Source organism: Enhydra lutris, unplaced genomic scaffold (genome assembly GCF_002288905.1).
Source record: "Enhydra lutris kenyoni isolate GAN:26980312 unplaced genomic scaffold, ASM228890v2 scaffoldscaffold5, whole genome shotgun sequence".
NCBI lineage: Eukaryota > Metazoa > Chordata > Mammalia > Carnivora > Mustelidae > Enhydra > Enhydra lutris.
The window spans coordinates 5,229,476-5,247,153 of NW_019154089.1; positions in this window are offsets into that span (position 1 = coordinate 5,229,476).

The following is a 17,678-nucleotide window of genomic DNA, read 5'->3' on the forward strand; positions in this document are numbered from 1 at the left end:
TCATAGTTTAAGTCTTGAGCATCTTTCATTAAATTTATCCCTAAGTATTTGATTGTTTATGCTATAACAGATATTTTTACATTTTCAATGTTAATTATTCATTGCTAGGATATGGAATCTTCACTTGGTTATATCCTCTGGTATTGCACAAAAAAATTATTAATTCTACTCATTTTTAAAATATTTTAAGAGGTTTTTTGCACAAAATTGTGTCACACAGTGAAGACAATTTTGCTTTTCCCTTTCCAATCTATATATTCTTTTTCTTATATCTTACTGCCTTATCTAAGACTGCCAGTAAAATGCTCAGTGAAAGTTTTGAGAGCAACATCTTCACTTTGTCTCCATTCTCTGGAAGAAATCATTCAGTCATCAATAAGTATGTTAGCTGTAGGGTTTTTTTGTAAGATGCTATCTTTGAGGTTGAGAAAGCTCCCTTCTGTTCCTAGTTGGCTGAGTTTTTACCATGAATAAATGTTGAAATGTGTCCATTGCTTTTTCTTCATCTACAGAAATCTAGTTATTCCCTTAGTTTAATTACATTAATGAATACATATTGACAAAGTGTATTGATTGGTTTTTAAATATTATATCAACTTTTCTTTCCTAGAATAAACTCTACTTTACCCTCTCTTATACATTATTGATTTTATTTGCTAATATTTTCTTAAGGATTTTTATACCCATGTTAATGAGGAATTTTGATCTGTAATTTTTATACTATCCTCATCTGGTTTTGATATCAAAGTAATGCCAAACTCACAAAAACTGGGGAAGTATTCCTTAATACTATGTTTTCTGAAAAACTATTGTAGAATCGGTTTTATTTTCCTTAAACATATGAAAGAAATCATGAGAAAAACTCTCTAGACCTGAACTTTTGTTTATGGGAAGCTATTTAATCACAAAGTCAATTTCTTGGGCACTTGGGTGGCTCAACTGGTTAAGCGTCTTCCTTTGTTTCAGGTCACGATCTCAGGGTCCTGAGATCGAACCCCACATGGGGCTCCCTGCTGAGCAGGGAATCTCCTTCTCCCTCTCCTTCTGCCCCTCCCTTTACTTGTGCTCTCCTTTCTGTCAAGTAAATAAATAAAATATTTTTTAGAAACCTCTATTTCATGAATGTAAGACTTAAATTCTTCTGTTTCTTCTTGTTGGTTTTTCAAGCCATTTGTCCCTTTCATCTTAAATTACTGGCATAAAGTTGTTCATACTACCACTTCATTATCCTTCAAATATCCTTAGTGATGTCCTCTCTCTTATTTCTGATATTAGTAATTTGTATCTCCTTTTTCCTTTTTATTATTGTTTACTGTGGTTAGAAAACATACAATTTATCCTCATAGCCATTTCTAAGTCTACAGTTCAATACTGCTAAGTATATTCACATTGTTGTGTAGCCCATCTCTAGAACTTTTTATCTTACAAAGCTCAAACTATCTATGAAACAAATTTTCTTAAGCATCTATCAACTTTATCAATCTTTTCAACTTCAAAAACCAGCTTCAGTCTTTGCTATTTGCTTTATTAGTTTTCTATTTCATTGATTTCCACTCTTATTATGATTTAATTAACTAATCTCTTTTGTTTTTTTAAGGAGCATTATGCGCCTTTCTTATTTTCTAATATAAGCATATAAAGCTTTACATTTCCCTTTAAAACCTGTGCACTCAAAAATTCTGATGTCATCTTTTCACTATCTTTAAACTTAAAGTATTTTCTAATTGTCCTTACGATTTCTTCTTTGACTCGTGGGTTATTTCATTGTGTGTTAATTTCCAAATATGGGAGGAATTTTGTAGGTAACTTGCTGTCATTGATTTCTATTTTAATTCCATTTTGTTCAGAGAACATACTTAGAAATTCAGCCTTCAGAAAACTTCAGAAATTTATTTAGACTTTTTTTTATGGTCTAGTTTGGGCTCTATGTTGGGGAATGCTCCAGGTCCACTTGGGAAGCATGTGCATTTGGCTTCTGTTGGGTGGAGGGTTCTGTAAAAGTCAATTCCATTAGGTCATTGGCAGTGTTGCTCAGATCTTCTAAACACTCATTGATCTTTCAACCTATAGATTGCTGAAAGAAGGGTCTTAAGTTCTTCAGCTAGGATTCAGCTTTGCCTCATGTATTTTGGAGTTTTGTTATTAGGTATAAATACAGTTTTTATATCCTTTTTATATCCTTTTGATTAATTAGCAGCCTTATAAAACTCCCCTTTTTATCTTTTGATCATCTTGAAGTCTACCTATTCTGAAATTAGTATAGCACCACCTATTTCCCTATGCATAGTGTTTGCATAGTACCTTTTCCCAAACTGTTATTTTCAACTGGTTCTTGACTTTATATTTATGTTGCACTTTCTATAAACCACATATATTCTTACATTTTTATCTGGTATGACAATTTCTGGGCTTTTTAAATTGGAAGGTCAATCCATTTACATTTAATTCCATTATGTGTATGTGTGTGTGTGTGTGTGTGTGTATTTTTTATTTTGAATAGACCAAATTAGGATTTGTTATTTGTCCTTTATGACCTTTGTTTTTCTGTTACTCCCGTCCTGGATTTTTGGGATGAAATAAGCATTTTTGCATTTCATTTCATCTTCTCTCTATTAACATTTTAGGCATGCCTACTTGTATTTTATTTTTAAGGATCTTTCTAGGGATTACATGCTTATCTTTACTTCATCACAGTTAACTTTCAAAAGATGTTACTTCATGAAAAATGCAAGAACTCAGTAGCAATATATTTCCACTCGCAACCTTCCCACTGTTTGTGTTCTTGCTGCCAAAGGTTTTAGTTCTAAAAGACTATAAGCCCCCATGTTCCTCTGTTACTATTTTTACTATAAATGACCAATTATCTTTAGAGTCTTAAAAGTCCTTTTTATTTAAAGACCTGCTGACTTCTTCTGGCATTCTTCATTCATACAAGTCCTTCCTGTAGGATCAGGTCTCCAACTGAAATCATTCTCCCTCTACCCAGAGAATACCATTTAGCATTTTCTGCTTTCCTGGAGATTGGTTCTTTCAATCATGAAAATATCCATATTTCATCTTTATTGGTGAAGTTTATTTTCATTGCATATAGAATTTTAGTTGGCAGTTTTCATTTGTTTTCCTTGCAGCACCGTGGAGATGACATGATTGTCTTCTGATCTCTAGTCTACCGGATGAGAAGTTGGCTATCATTCTTAACATTGCTGTTCTATGTGGGATTGTTTTTCTTTCCCCCCCCCCTCAGACTGCTTTTGAGACTTTTTTCTTTGTTCTTTGCTTTCTGTAATGTGACTATGATCGTGCTTGGGGTTCTCCAGGATTCTTGGACTTGTGATTTTCTTTTTTTCATTAGTTTTGGAAAGTGATTATCTGTTCAAATATTTTTTCTGCCCTTTCTCTCTCATCTTCCACTAGGACTTCAATTCCAGGCAGGTTAGACCTCTCCACATAGCCCCATAGACCTCGGGTGCTCCACCGCATGTTTTCACTCTTATTTCTCCTCTTGTTTCAGGGTAGATCATTTCTGGTGGCATGCCTTTGAGTTTATTGATTCTTCCCTCTGTTGTGTCCAATCTCCTAACAAGTCCATCCACAGACTTTTGCATGCCTGACAGCCTATTTTTCATTTCTAGCATTTCCATTATGATTTCTCTTTATAGCATCCTTACCTCTATTGTAATTCTCCATGTGTTCATACATGTTGCTCACCTTTTCCACTAGATCCTTTAGCATATTTATCATAGTTACTTTACGATAGCTGTCTGATAATTTCAACATTTGGGCCAACTCTAATTTTGTTCTATTGATTATTTTATCTCTTGACAAGCAGTTACATCATTGTTTGGGAGAGGTGTGTGTCACAACTTTATAATGAATGTCACACACTGCATGCAAAATATAGTACAGACTGAGGTAACTATTCCCCTAAATGGAAAATTACTTTTTTCTATCAGGCTGTTAATGTGAGAAGCAGAGTTAGTATCAAGTCTGTAGCTGAGCTGGATTTGGGCGTTGTTATTGTCTTAGTAATATCCTGTGTACGACAGGCTTCAAATTTTCTTAGGAGTGCACTATTATATCCCATAATGAGCCTGCCCATAGTTAGTGTACCTCATGCTTAGGGTGAAGCTAAGATAACAGAATTTTTCTAAATGATCCTACAGTGCCTATGCTCTCAGCCGGCTCTATGCAACAGAAGAGGTCTCTCTCAGCAGTCCTGCTCCTTTCCTAGTGGTACACTGCTGCTGGGGCTCAGTGCATGGCCCAGCATTCAGGAGAACTTATTGGGCAGCTCTCCCTACCTGTACTCAGAGAGGATCACTCTCAGCTCCTTGCCTTTCCCCCACACTGAGATGACCACAATCTCATACTCAGTGCAGAATCCAGAGCTTGAACAGGCAGGTTTCTGGCCCTTTGCCAGCAGCACACAACCACAGACTCCTTCCCATTCAGGGTCCAAGAGGGTTTCTCAGCACAGAAGGGTTTCTCTTGGTTCTCCTGCTCTAGCCTCAGTGTTAGATAGGTTTGTGTACCTCTGCCCCTGGGGAGAGGAGTGGAGAGGGGTCAGTATTCCTTTCCTTCCCTAGCAGATAACCTCTACCTCTTACCCTGGCAAGGTGAGGAACATGGAAGGGTTTTTATTGTTCCTCTTGCTTTAATTACAGACTCAGGCATGTCCTGCCTACCTGCACCACAGAGAATTCTCTCTCCATTCTTCTGTCCCACCCCGAGTCTTCCTTGTCAGCTCTCAGTGGAGGCACATGGGTAATAGTGAGCAAGAAGACACCTCTTGGGCTTGGAGCTTCCAAGAATTCTAAACTGTTACATTAGTCCACTCTGGGCTCTTAAAAATTCATTACAATCCCAGCTGTTTCCTTCTTGCTTGCTTCTATGGTGGCTACCTTCTCCTGAGCTGCTCTGCCCAAGGTGGGACAATCATGCGTTCCATCACCTTGGAAGGGCTGTCATCCTTTGGATTTTTATTAGGTCACCTTGTGTCCTTCAGCTCTCTGACAGACGTTAAAATATACGATCTTAAGAAGTGTCTGGCTTGCTCTTGTTGTTAGGGTGGAAGCAATTTAATCTCACAGCTATTCATATCCTAGGTGGAAGCTCTCATTAAATGTAAGTATTAACAACTAATAAACTCTCCTTTTTGGCATGTATTTATATGCTTTTGGACACAAGTTTACTTCTTGTGCATTTGTTTTTTTATAATGAAATTAAAATGAAATCTGACTTTTCTCCCTCAGTCCCGTAGCTCCTTGTACATACAGCTAATGAATGGTAATGAGGTAAAGAATTTATCCACCATCAACAAAAGAATGAATAATATTAGATTAACCATAACCACCACCACTGTTGGGTACGCAACAGGTAAAACAGGCAATGTTTTTTCTATGTGTTAATTCATTTCTCATGACTCCATGAACTAGACATACCATTTGGCAGTTGAGGAAATTCATGCTCAGAGACACATAATGACTCAGCCAAGGCCACAGAGCTAATAACTAGGGAACCAGAACCTGAAGCCAAGCACTCTAGATCCTACACTTGTTACCACCATTTCATAAAGGAGTGAGTAAGGGGTTAAATGTCAGCTTAAACTTTCTTATATTGATGGTCTGACATCTGAGTTCTAATTTTTGCAGCTCTCCATACACCCAGAGCCAGAGAAACACAATGCACACGCATATGTGCGCGCGCGCGCGCGCACACACACACACACACACACACACACACACACACGGAAGTGCTACTCCCATGCTTCATCTCATCAGGATCCCTTATTTAACCCTACTGCCCTCAAGGGTGCCTTCCTCACATCCTTCCCACCCGCCCCCCCAACAGAACCAGCTGAGGACTAAGGCTAGCTTCAGACTATGGCAGTAGAACAGAGTCCCTAGCAGGACCTGACTGAGGATGGGTCCCTGGACAAATGGAGAGACAAGATCTGACTGTCTGGAGATAGCCCCTCATGTACTGGAAAGCTCCACATCCGGTCTGACTTGGGGAGAGGGTGAGGAGCCCCAGGACATTGTGAGTCAAACCCTCAATCTTAAGCACATGGAAGGAAAAATTCATGTAACTACATTTACAATTCAGCAGCCTCCCTCCCCAGACAAGCTGTTTAGAATAGGGCTTGCTCTTCCTGAAGCAATCTCTTGGCTGTTCAAAGGAAGTCTTCCCCGAGTCACTTTAAAAACTAGAGATATTGCCATCAGGGGCAAGGAGATCAAAAGCACATTAATCTCCTCTATCAGCAGGCCAGCCACTTACCAAGTCTGAGAATGTTACTCAAGTGCTGCCCCCTGATCCCTCCTGACAATCCCTGGGACTGGTACCTTGGATCTTGGAAAACAGAAGTATGGTTTTACTTATGCAGGTCGCTATCTCAAGAAGATGCATGGGACAATAACAACCATCCCTCAGCCTGAAGGCTGCAAAAGGGTGTTTCAGAATTCATAAGTGGAAGAGCTGTGGTTGCTTTCTTTAAAGAGGGATCAAAACATTGAAATCCACCCTAGAGCACTGCTGTGTATGCTGAGAGTGAGTCACACTGATTAATGGGGCACACACAAGGAACTTGCCCTCTCATCAGTAAGAAAGATTCTCTTGGCATTCCTCAGGAAGAAGTGGGCCTCATAGCTCTAAGCACTTGGGAAGGTACTACCTGTACAAGTTGGCTGGTATTGCAGGCTTACCTGTCTTGGACTCTGTCTTATAACACTAGGCTGCTACAAACAAAGGTTGCATTAATAGCAGTATGTATCTAAGAACAAGGGAGTTGAGGCCTTTTTGCTTCTGTATGGCTAACCTCTACAGAGTGTGTTGCATTCTGAACACTTGCACATTACAGCGAACTTTGCCCAAACAGAAAGAGCCATATGGAAGGTACAGAGGATGAGAGGAGCTCTGGGACCACAACATTTGACCTGATTGTACAGTCAGGACAAATGTAGCTTGATGATTAGCACTTATACTAAGTCATACTCCTACCTTTCTCACTCTGCCCCTAACCTCACAGATACTGATACTTCTCCCTCAAATGAACTTTGAGCTCCTTTTGGGCAAGGATGCTGGGTGACTAACAGTACTTGGCATGCTTAAGAAATATTTTCTGAATGAATGAATGAAGGAATGAACGAACGAACAAAAAGGCAAACAAAATGGCTGCCTTGGGAGGATGCCTTGGGAGGTGCCAATATCTGCCCAACACACCCCTCCATGGAATGAAGGGAGAGCCCATCCTGCCAATGCAAGGAGGTGATGAAGCACTTGCTGTATGCCTCCCAAGGAGAGACCAGGGGCTGACGGATTAGGCTCCTGCAGGGTCTAGCAGCGAGCCAGCCCCTGCTATAGAAAGCATGAGAATGAGCACCAAAGTGGAGAAAGCCAAAGACAGGGTTCAGAGTCACAAAGTTGTGGGTCCTCAACTGTCTAGCCCTCTCAGTTATGCTCCCATTCCTCCTAAGCCGACTAAAACCACAGCTGGCTCACAGGTGTTGCTGCGAGCACCAAATGACCTTCTGCCAGTAGTGGAGACAGTAAAAACGGCATAGAGCCCTAAACAGGTGAGCCACAATAACAGAGATGAAGGCATTTTAGGGGGAGGGGATAGTCTAGCCTAAGACATGGCTCAAGAAGTCACTGGGCCCCAGGTGCTCAAGCCCTTTACTGTGGGCAGCTGGCCAGGACATCTGGGCTGACTCTGGACCCAGCTGGGAGGCTGGCACCTGAGATGAGACAGCAGTGACGTGGGAGACCAGGGGGACCTCTGCATAGGGCTGGAGGGGGCCTTGCCGGGGGTGCATGTCCAGAAGAGGTGGATGAAACTCATTACTGTTTCTCTACTGTGACCAAAGCAACACTGAGCATACACCCAGCCGCTCGTCACTGTGATCCTCTCTTGTTTGGGACAGTAAGGAGGCTCAGAGTCTAACTGGTAGCCTATAGCTTGTAAGAGCCACTGGACCTGCGGCTTTTTAAAAAACACAAATACCTCGGGGCACCTGGGTGTCTCAGAGGGTTAAAGCCTCTGCCTTCAGCTCAGGTCATGATCCCAGGGTCCTGGGATGGAGCCCCGTATCGGGCTCTCTGCTCAGTAGGGAGCCTGCTTCCTCCTCTCTCTCTCTCTGCCCGCCTCTCCGCCTACTTGTGATCTCTCTCTCTCTATCAAATAAATAAAATCTTAAAAAAAAAAATTTTTTTTAAAACACAAACACCTCTCCGTAACACTGTCAGCTCCAAGAGAGCAGAAACCCCCACAGCTTCTGTGCTCACTGCTCTATCCACAGAGCCAGACACCTGATCAACACTCATGAAGTACTTGCTGCCTGACCAGTCACACCCTGTCCTCACCCTTCTTCTCCCTTCGCTCAGCTTCTCCCCTAATTTCACGTTCATCCTGCTGTCACATCTGTCCTTCTAAAAGCACCTCCGATCCCCTTTTGTATAAGGCCAAGGTAGACGTAAATGTAAAAGAAAGAGCACAGAACACATACAGAACCCACGGATGCATCCTTTGTCCAGGCAGCTTCTACACGGATGAGGCTCTGCTGACCTTTCTCGCCACCTCCCAGAGGCAGGCCAGGCCGGGGAAAGAAGCAGAAGTTCAGCTCTGTCCCGGGGAGGCCCTCCTACCAGGCTGCTCCCAGAGATTAGGTTACCTCCAGACCCAGAGGCAAGGTTGCCTAGCAACACTCATCAGCCTCCTCTCCTCTAAATCCTGCATTTGTGTCTTCCGTGTCCGTGGCACGGTGTGAGCATGACCCCGAGCGCCCTCCCCCTGCTGCAGCGCCCCACCTAAAATGGGCTCATCTGTCTGCCTCGCTGAGCTTTCGGCTGCGCTGGCCTGGGACTTCTAGCCTCGATTCACAGGCACCCGTGGAGCAGGAGGGCAGGGGCATGCAGATGGACTGAGCCACTGCGTCGGACTAGCACACACCACCGAAAAGCAAGGAGAAAGGGGAAAGATGTGCTGAGAGCCCCTCGGATGTCTAGCTGATGCAGACCCCATCACCCCAAGCCTCCTCCTTAGAGATCTTCTGCTTGCAGGAAAACACTTGATTTTTTTCATCCAGAAGGGTCAAAAACATGCAAACGTGTAAATAAATGAAGTGTTGCTTAAGACCATGTCTAAACAGTGTGCAAAAATAAATATCCTTACTCTAAAGCAAGACAGTATACAGTATCCATCTGGGGAAGGAGGAAAACAAGGAGGGATTTGGGGGAAAGAGCTCTAGGAGATCTAAACTTTATCTGTGGCTCTCCAGAAGCCATGGAAAAGAACAAAGAGCCTCCAACTCACAGACTCCCAAACATGGGCTCTCACCCCTTCCTTTTAGCTCAGAGAAACCTTGCCAGACAGCCTTCTTGCTGCCCGTGAGGGCAGATTTCACTGTGGCTTCTCCCTTTGCTTCTCCAGCTTCACTACCAGGCAACTGTCGGCCACGAGAGTGTCCACGGGAAAACACTCCCCCTTTCCACTTCACTCAGAGATTAAGCCACACTTTCTTGTATTAGGTCTAAAACAAGTCAACTCCATCTGGCCCCTGTCTCCCAGCCAAAAGTTAAAACTTTAAGCATTACACACATAAAAAAGCAAAAAAAGCGATTTAAGCTCTTTATGATGAAATTTATTTTTGATAGTGAAATGAAGAACAGACCCGGGGAAAGGGTCAGTTCCAGGCACTTCGGAGCTACACTGGCAAATACAGCAGCACCAGCCACAGAGGCCCACTTAAGTTTAAATTAATTAAAATTAAATAGAATTAAATAGAAGTAAAAACTGAGGTGTTCAATTGCACGAGCTCTTTTCAAAATCACAGCAGATACAAAAAGAGGCACTGTGCCGAACAGCTTAGATACTGAAGAACATTTCTACCATCGCAGAAAATTCTACTGGACAGCACTGCTCCAGGCCATTCCAGAAGCAGGCTGTGGTCACAGTGGTCCACCCCCAACATGGTGGGCTCTGCCTCTAGGCCCACTGAATGCCCATACGCCCCCAACTGTCAGTCACTTCTAAGCTGGACCCTGCATCTTCAGTCTCGGAGCCGGGGGGGGATCTATATCCAAGGCCCCAATACTTCTGAGAATTTTCCTACTGCCCCTAGTGCTGTATCTCAACCAGATTTAACTCCTTAGCCCATCACGAGTTACTCTGGGACCTCTCTCTCATACCACTCTAGGGGCACATTGGACGGAACAGTGGCCTTTCTCAGCATGTCTACCCAAAATCTGTGAACATGGACCACTTTGGAAAAAAAGGATCTTTGCGGAAGGAACCAAGAAAAAAAATCCTGGAGGCACCTGGGTGGCTCAGTGGGTTAAGCATCATGACCTTGCTTTCAGCCCAGGTCATGATCTCAGGGTCGTGAGATCAAGCCCCACATGGGGCTCCGTGCAGAGTCTGCTTGAGATTCTCTCTCCCTCTCCCTTTGCCCTCCCACGCATGCTGTCTCTCTTTCTCTCTCTCTCTCTCTAAAATACATAAATAAAATCTTTTTTAAAAATCCTGGGTTAATTGGAGGACCCTAAATCCAATGACAAGTGTCTTTGTTGTAAGAAGAGGAGATACAGGGGCGCCTGGGTGGCTCAGTGGGTTAAAGCCTCTGCCTTTGGCTCAGGTCATGATCTCAGCGTCCTGGGATCGAGCTCCGCATCGGGCTTTCTGCTCAGTAGGGAGCCTGCTTCCTCTTCTCTCTCTGCCTGCCTCTCTACCTACTTGTGATCTCTCTGTCAAATTAATAAATAAAATCTTTAAAAAAAAAAAAAAGAAAAGGAGATACAGACAGAATAAGGAAAGCGGCGTAGAGGGGGAGGCAGGAATGGAAGCTGCGAGCCAGGGAGAGCCCAGGGCTCCAGCAGCCACCAAAAGCTACAAGGGAGGTGTGGAACAGATACTCCCTCAGCTCTGGAAGGAACCAACACTGCCAACACCTGGATTTTGAACTTCTGGCCCCCATGGCTACAAAAGAATAAATTTCTGTTGTTTTAAGCCACCAGGTTTGTAGTTCTTTGTTAGAGCAGCCCTAGGACACAAATGCAAGGGGTTAATAGCAAAGGACAACTCAAGGGAGTTCCTCTCCCCAAGCAGATGCCATCAACATCCACACCCGGCCTGCGGCATCCAGCTTGGACCCATGGGTCCCCACAGAGCAGGAGCAGAGAGTCAGGCAAACAGACCAAGTTTTGAGCGCCAGGGCCGCTATCTATGCCTGGTTTGCGCATGCCAGAAAGAAGCACCTGCTGCTGGTGACAGAGAGAATGAGCTGGGGACAATGAGGCCCTCTCAGGACTCCTCAAATGATGCCACCGAGTTGGCTGTGCTCCCCCTCCAACTTCCAAAGCCCTTCTCTGCTGGTAGCTCCCTCCAGGACGTCATGCCCTCACCCCTCTTCCCACTGCTGGTCCCATTCCAAGGCTCACTCCTATCCACCCGTTCCAGGAAGTGTTCTCAGACCAGTTATCTCAGCATGACAGCCGCATGCCGCAGCAGAAGGAGCCCTGGCTCCTAGGTTTGGCTTAGCCACAGGCTCCCTGTAAGATCCCCACCACCACCCTGCTTAGTCTGTCTCTGTATCTCCCTGGGCCTCAGGATGCCCACCTGCAGTGAGGGGTGAGGCTAGACCGCTTGACGATTCCAGCTCCCACACCGTCCCTCCACCAGCTGGGACCATCACATAGCTGCTCTGCCCAGCTAAAATTAACATTCATTTAGCCATGCGCAATGCTAAATGCTTTATATACCTCATCCCACTCAATTGATACTTTGTGGATGGATAGATGGATAGATGGATGCAAGGAGGAAGACAGGAGGGGAGGAGAGGCTGCACTCAACAAAGTACCAAACTCAGGAAGGCAGAGCCCTTGTCCCTCTGGCCAGACTCACGCTGAGTGTAACTACCCACTAGGGGCTCAGTCAGATGGGGAGGGAACACTAAAAACCTTACGGAAAGCAGAGAAGATCTAGGAAGTCTCTTCCATCTGGATGCGGTCTCCGCTCCCATGGCCTGTCCAGCCCATGCCCTCCCTTGGACTGCAGGAGCCTCAGAGAGTAGTCAGAGCTCCCAAAGGACAGACCGCCAGTGGTAGCCAGACCCCTGCACAGAGGCTGGCCTGCTGCATCTCAGGAAGTTCTCCCCAGCCTGTGCGCCTGGGCTTTGTGAAGCAGACGTACAAGCATCAGATTAACCTAAGTCAAAACCTACTGGATGTCGGGGATCCTCTCGGTCACCTGAGAGCTGTGTGATACACCACATGCCCTGCCACCGTGGCCTGCTCCTCTGGGCCACATTTCACTTTCACTTGTTTGTCACAAGTAACCTGAGCTCAGCGGGCCTGACCGTGGTGTGTTAGTCCCACCACGGCCCAGAGAGGCCAGCCTGGCTGCCATCAGCCTTGTTCTCATTACTCTGCAGAGAAGGGGCCTCACTCATGTTACTGCATCATTTAGGTGCTGAGGCACGGGCCCAGCTCCCTAGGAGGCTCCGCCAGCTGGTTTCCAGGACATGAGCTAAACCCTAGGAGGTCCCAGCACCTCTTATCACCATCAAACCTTCCGGAACTTGCTGAACGTCAAGCATTTGCTTTCCTTCTCCACAGCCACCCCCCCCCCCACCGCAGTGCACCTCGCAGTGCCAAAAGAAAGGCGCCTCCTGCTATTAGCTCAAATAAGGAAAATAATGCTGGGAGATTGAATTTTCTGCAGACTTGTTTAACTTGCTGATTTCTAAGCACTCAGTGCTGGCAGCCGTGCGGGAGCGGGCTGCCAGCCGGCGATTTCTCGGCCACTTCTTGAAAATATTCGTGGCTTATTAAATCAGCATGAGTCACTCTCTTGCCTTCCTCACAAACATGAATCACAAATCATCGAAACCGAGGAAAACACGTGACTCCGAAGTTTCTTCGGGACCTAAAGGGTCTGAAGAGCTGGGGGAAAGTGTTGGCAACCTGAGGTCTCCCCACTGGCAGGCAGAACTCCTCAGGAGGGGCTCCAGGGCCTCCACAGGGCAGAGAGAGCTGCCAGGTGGAGCCTCAGGGACCCCTGGCCCCAGAACCCCGCAGACCCGGCCCCCAGGCATGCCCCCGGGCTCAGTCACCCAGTCGTGCCCCGTGCCAGGCACCCGGCTGTACGCTGGGCCGCCCACAGGGAGCAGGGCCGGCCCGGGCTCTGCCCTCACAGAGCTTACGGTCTAATGCAAGTTTCTGAAGTGACCCGAGCCCTGTTTCTAGTCCTCTCCTGGCTGGGAAAATGCAGGCAACCTCGGTTTCCCTACGCTAATGCCTAACCCCCAGAGCTGCTGTAAGGACGCAGAATAGGTGCACACGCTAATGCGCGTGTGCAGACGACTACATCAAGTCCCTCACACCGCGCCTGGCACGCCGCACCTGCGCAGGGAGCCGGCTGCCGTTTCTCTGGAAGGAAAAGAGCGATCTGTAACATCCCCGTGAATCACGGGGCCCTCTCCTGATCCCCACTGACCTTCCTGGCTGTGTCCACACAACCTGGAATCTGGGCACCAGGCTTGGTCCTCTGGGGCAGGGTGTCGGTAACCCTGCAGCTCTGGCTGGAGAGCAGCCCGGTCCTGGGTCTTGGGCCTGGGACTCCTCCCCCTCCCCCTCCCCACCACTCCCCCACACCCCCTCCCACCCCCACCCAGAGCTTCAGGTCCACCTTCCCCACAAATGTAGCCGCATTCCTTCCTCGGCAGGCTTTCTTCTCTGTCTTCTGGCCAGTAGGACCTGACCACATTCTCTGCCTACAGCCCTCACCTCTCTCCAAAGGGACAAAGACTACCAAGAGCAGTTTCCTCCACATGGCCCGAGTATTCCCAACAACGCTAGTCCTCTCTCCCCCCAGAGCAAGGTGCAAGAACTCGAGTCTTGCCCTTGATGCTCAAGCCAGACGCCCCCACCCCCAACAAACCTCTCTCTCTGACTCTCTGTTTTCAGCCTAGAAACACCACCTTCCAAGCTGCTGCCCAGGGCAGAGGGTGCCCTGAATGCCCCGCTGGGGCAGGGAAGGGAGCCATTCACACACTGGAAGGTGGGACAGAGGAACCCAATGTAGGCGTGGAATCTGCACAGCTAGTCAGCATGTGCTGAAACCTGCGTATGCAGGATCATCTCCTGAACCCTCGTGACAACCCCCACTTCAGGTCAAACAGCCTCAGAGATGCAAAGGGCCCGAGGTCAACACGCAATACAGGGCGAGAGGACTGTTCCATGAAAGTCAGGCTGGAAGGAGATAAAGGAGTAGTTGGCCCATTGGTGGAAGGGCTGCGGTGTAGACAACAGAACACAGAAAGGCCTTGGTGGCTAACCTCAGGGCAGTGGCATCCCTCAGGCTCAGCCGCGCCTCCTTCCCACATGTCCACTACCCACCTCCAAGACAGACCTCTGACTTCAGGAAGCAACTTTATCAACAGCAAACTCTCCTCACTCAGGCCCTTCCTGTGCACCCCCAGGAGGGACCAACCCACACCCCCCGCCCCAGAACAAGACCAAGAACTCCATGAATGCCCAGGGTGTCTGCAGGCAGCAGCAGAGTTGTCCCGACTAAAGGAGACAGTCCCTTCCAGGGCCAAGGTCAGCATGGAAACCTCAGCCCAAAAGCAATACAGCTAAAGAGTTCCCATGGAGGAAAGGGGTATCCAGACATCCTAAGACTCATGACAGTTCTGTCCCTGACCTTCTACTCAGAGCAGCCACCTTTACAATGTGACCCCTGCACACTGGGTGACACCATGCCCTCACACGCTCTCCCGGGAGGCTCCATGGAGCTCCCACCAGTACCCACCCACCCACCGCAAAGACTGTCCCCCACTAACTGTACAGGCCTACCAGCCTTGCCCCTGCCCTGGGTGCACCGAGGTGGGGGGTGCTCTCCAGCCCTCTAGGCTCCTTGAGCGGCCCCGGAAGTGACAAATGTGTCATGGTAGTGGCCAATTTACACATGCTAATAACAAGTCCGTGGCGGGGCCCAGAGTCACCCAGATGGTAGAGGGGATTTATGGCCCAAACCTGATTTCCCAGAATCCAGTGAAGGCAGGAACAGAGAGAGACAGAATCTGACAGAACTCTCTTCCAGGTCTCACTGGGAGCCCGTGTATTTTTGGAGGGCTTTGGCTTCGTCTGCGTGCTGTACTTTATTGCTGGCAGAGAGACGGGAAATTTATTACTTTACAAATCATACCGTTCGCGGCATAAATGAACTGTCTGGCAGCAGCACGCTCGAGCTCAGATGATTTGCGGAACGTCTAATGGCAAACGGAGTTATGCTATCTGCTACGGCCTCCGAGACAAAAGCAGCCGTAACGCAGAGCATCTGCACAGTGTAACTCGAGGCCGGCAAATTGGCTGTGACTCCTCAGTGTTGGTTCAGCCACATTACATAACTCGGTATGCTCGGCTAGGGACTCCGAGGAACGTGGGGCAGCCCCGGGGTGCGACGAGCCGGCCCTGACCGGGCTGTGGATGACAAGCAGGGCACCATGGTGGCTCGGGGACCACCTCTTTCCCCCAACCTCGGGGTCAGGGCTGGACAGGGCACCACAGCCTGGCCAGTCCTGAGGCCTGCTAGCAATCAAGAGGCAGGGTGGGCTCCTGGGCCTGCCTGGGAAAGGGGGAGTTTGCTCCAGCCCTGCTGCTCCCAATTCCCCAAATTCGGACTGGGAGGTTGGTTGTGAAGTTGCTACAGCCCCAACGTAGCAACAAGAGCCAGGCAGCACCGACAACCCATGCGGTGGTCTACCCTTGGCCAGTTGGCCCAACCGGCAGGCAGAGAGGATGGGTCACACGACCATCACCATCGACAGGCTCAGCCCAGGGCATGGGATATGGGACATCACTAGGATGGGGGTGAAGGCAAACCATTTAAGGAGGAAACCTACAAGCCACTTTGTCTCTCAGAGCTCTCTGAGTAGCAGGGACTGCCAGGATTCAAATCCAGCTATCCTAAGTCTGCTCTCATAGACCTACGCTGAACAGGACAACTTAATAATCATTATTTTCACAAAGCCCTCAAAACAACCCTGAAATGGGCTTATCATCGTCCTCATTTTGTAAGTAAGCAAACTGGGGCTCAGAAGAAGCCTGTTGGGGTCCCTTGACCAAGTTCATATAGTTAGTGGATGGAAAAGCCAGGATTCACAGTCAGGATCCTCTCGTTCTGAAGCTTCCATTTTTCCCATGGCACCTGCCTCCCAGGAACGAAGGTGTCCTTTTATGGCTTCCCACCGCATCACCCTGGGCTGTTTGGAACAATGCCATCAGATAGTCAATCAGTAAGTATTTTTCTCTGTGCAGCAATGGGTCGGAAAAATGCCCTCAGAAAGAGAGGTCCATGGCTGGCTTCTGGGAACTCATAGTTGGATTATTCTCAGGTGTGAACCCCAAGAAGTATAGGCCAGACGATGTCCAGGAGGTCTGGGAGCATGAGGTGACCAGGGAAAGCTTCTGGAGCAGGAGGTCTTTGAGTCACCCAAGCATCACCATGGCCCAGGAGGAGCAGCAGAGAGACCCTGCTTCAGACAAACCTGGTGCCCATTTCTGGCTCGGGGACTTGGGTGAACTCTGCATGGCCGGAGAGGGACCCAGTGGAGTTTGCCCATTTGCAGATGGGCCCAAGGGCCCTGCCTGACTGCAGACACAAGGTTAAGCTTGGGCTTAGAACGCAGCACCAGGAAAAGGTCAGCCTCTTGCTGAGTGTTAGCCTGGCGAAGTCTTTAGCCAAAGAGCAAAAACAAAAATGCTGTCTGAAGAGTTGATTTAAAAATAGGGAATGGTATTTTAAAACACTTTGATCTTCAAAACTAACAAAGCTGTCTTGTTACCATAGAGAATTTTGACTATGCCACTTGGCAGTCAAAATAAAAGGCTGTTTACTGAAGACTCCACTAAAAATAGCCCAACTGTTGTTCACAAGCCTTACGAGACAAATGCTTGGCCCAGCGGCAGCGGGCTGCCACTCTCACACACCTGGTGCGTTCATTCAGCTACCCTCTTGTTCAGTGAGACGCGTGTCTCCAAAGGTCCTGTGCATTTCCAGCTCCCTCCGGGACACCTGCCGATTAGGTCCCATGGTCTCCAGAGAACCTCAGCTAATGGACTTTGGATAGTATGGAAACGTCGCCCTCAGTAAGGAAGCCTCTTAAACAGTCCACGCGTGTCCACGTGAAGCACAGTCTGCAGGAGGACGACAGCATCCGCACCCTTGTCAGACGAATGTTCTCCGGCGTTCCCACCAGGGGCACTGGCGCGTCTCTGTCAGAACCTTTCTGGCACGTGACTCACCCCATGTGCTCAGAAGAGGCTGCAGCAGCCCTGACTTGGGCTCCGATCTTCTAAGAAAATCCCCTCTAGCCAGGAGATGAGGCCCCGACCTGGACAGGAAGCCAAGCGGGGAACACTCCAGTCATGGACCTACGCTGCCTGCAGCACAGAACTGAAGGAATTTCTTTATTCCTATGGGCACGCATTCCAGGAAGTGCCCAGAGCTCCCTGGGGCCTGGGCAGCTCTTTTGGAAAAAAGAGGGGGGAAAGTTTAAAAAAAAAAAAAAAAATGGCCCTGGGCCCAAATCTAAGTGCACTTCCAGCCCAGGTGCCAACTCAGCAGAAGGAAACACACACACACACACACACACACACACACACACACACACACACACACA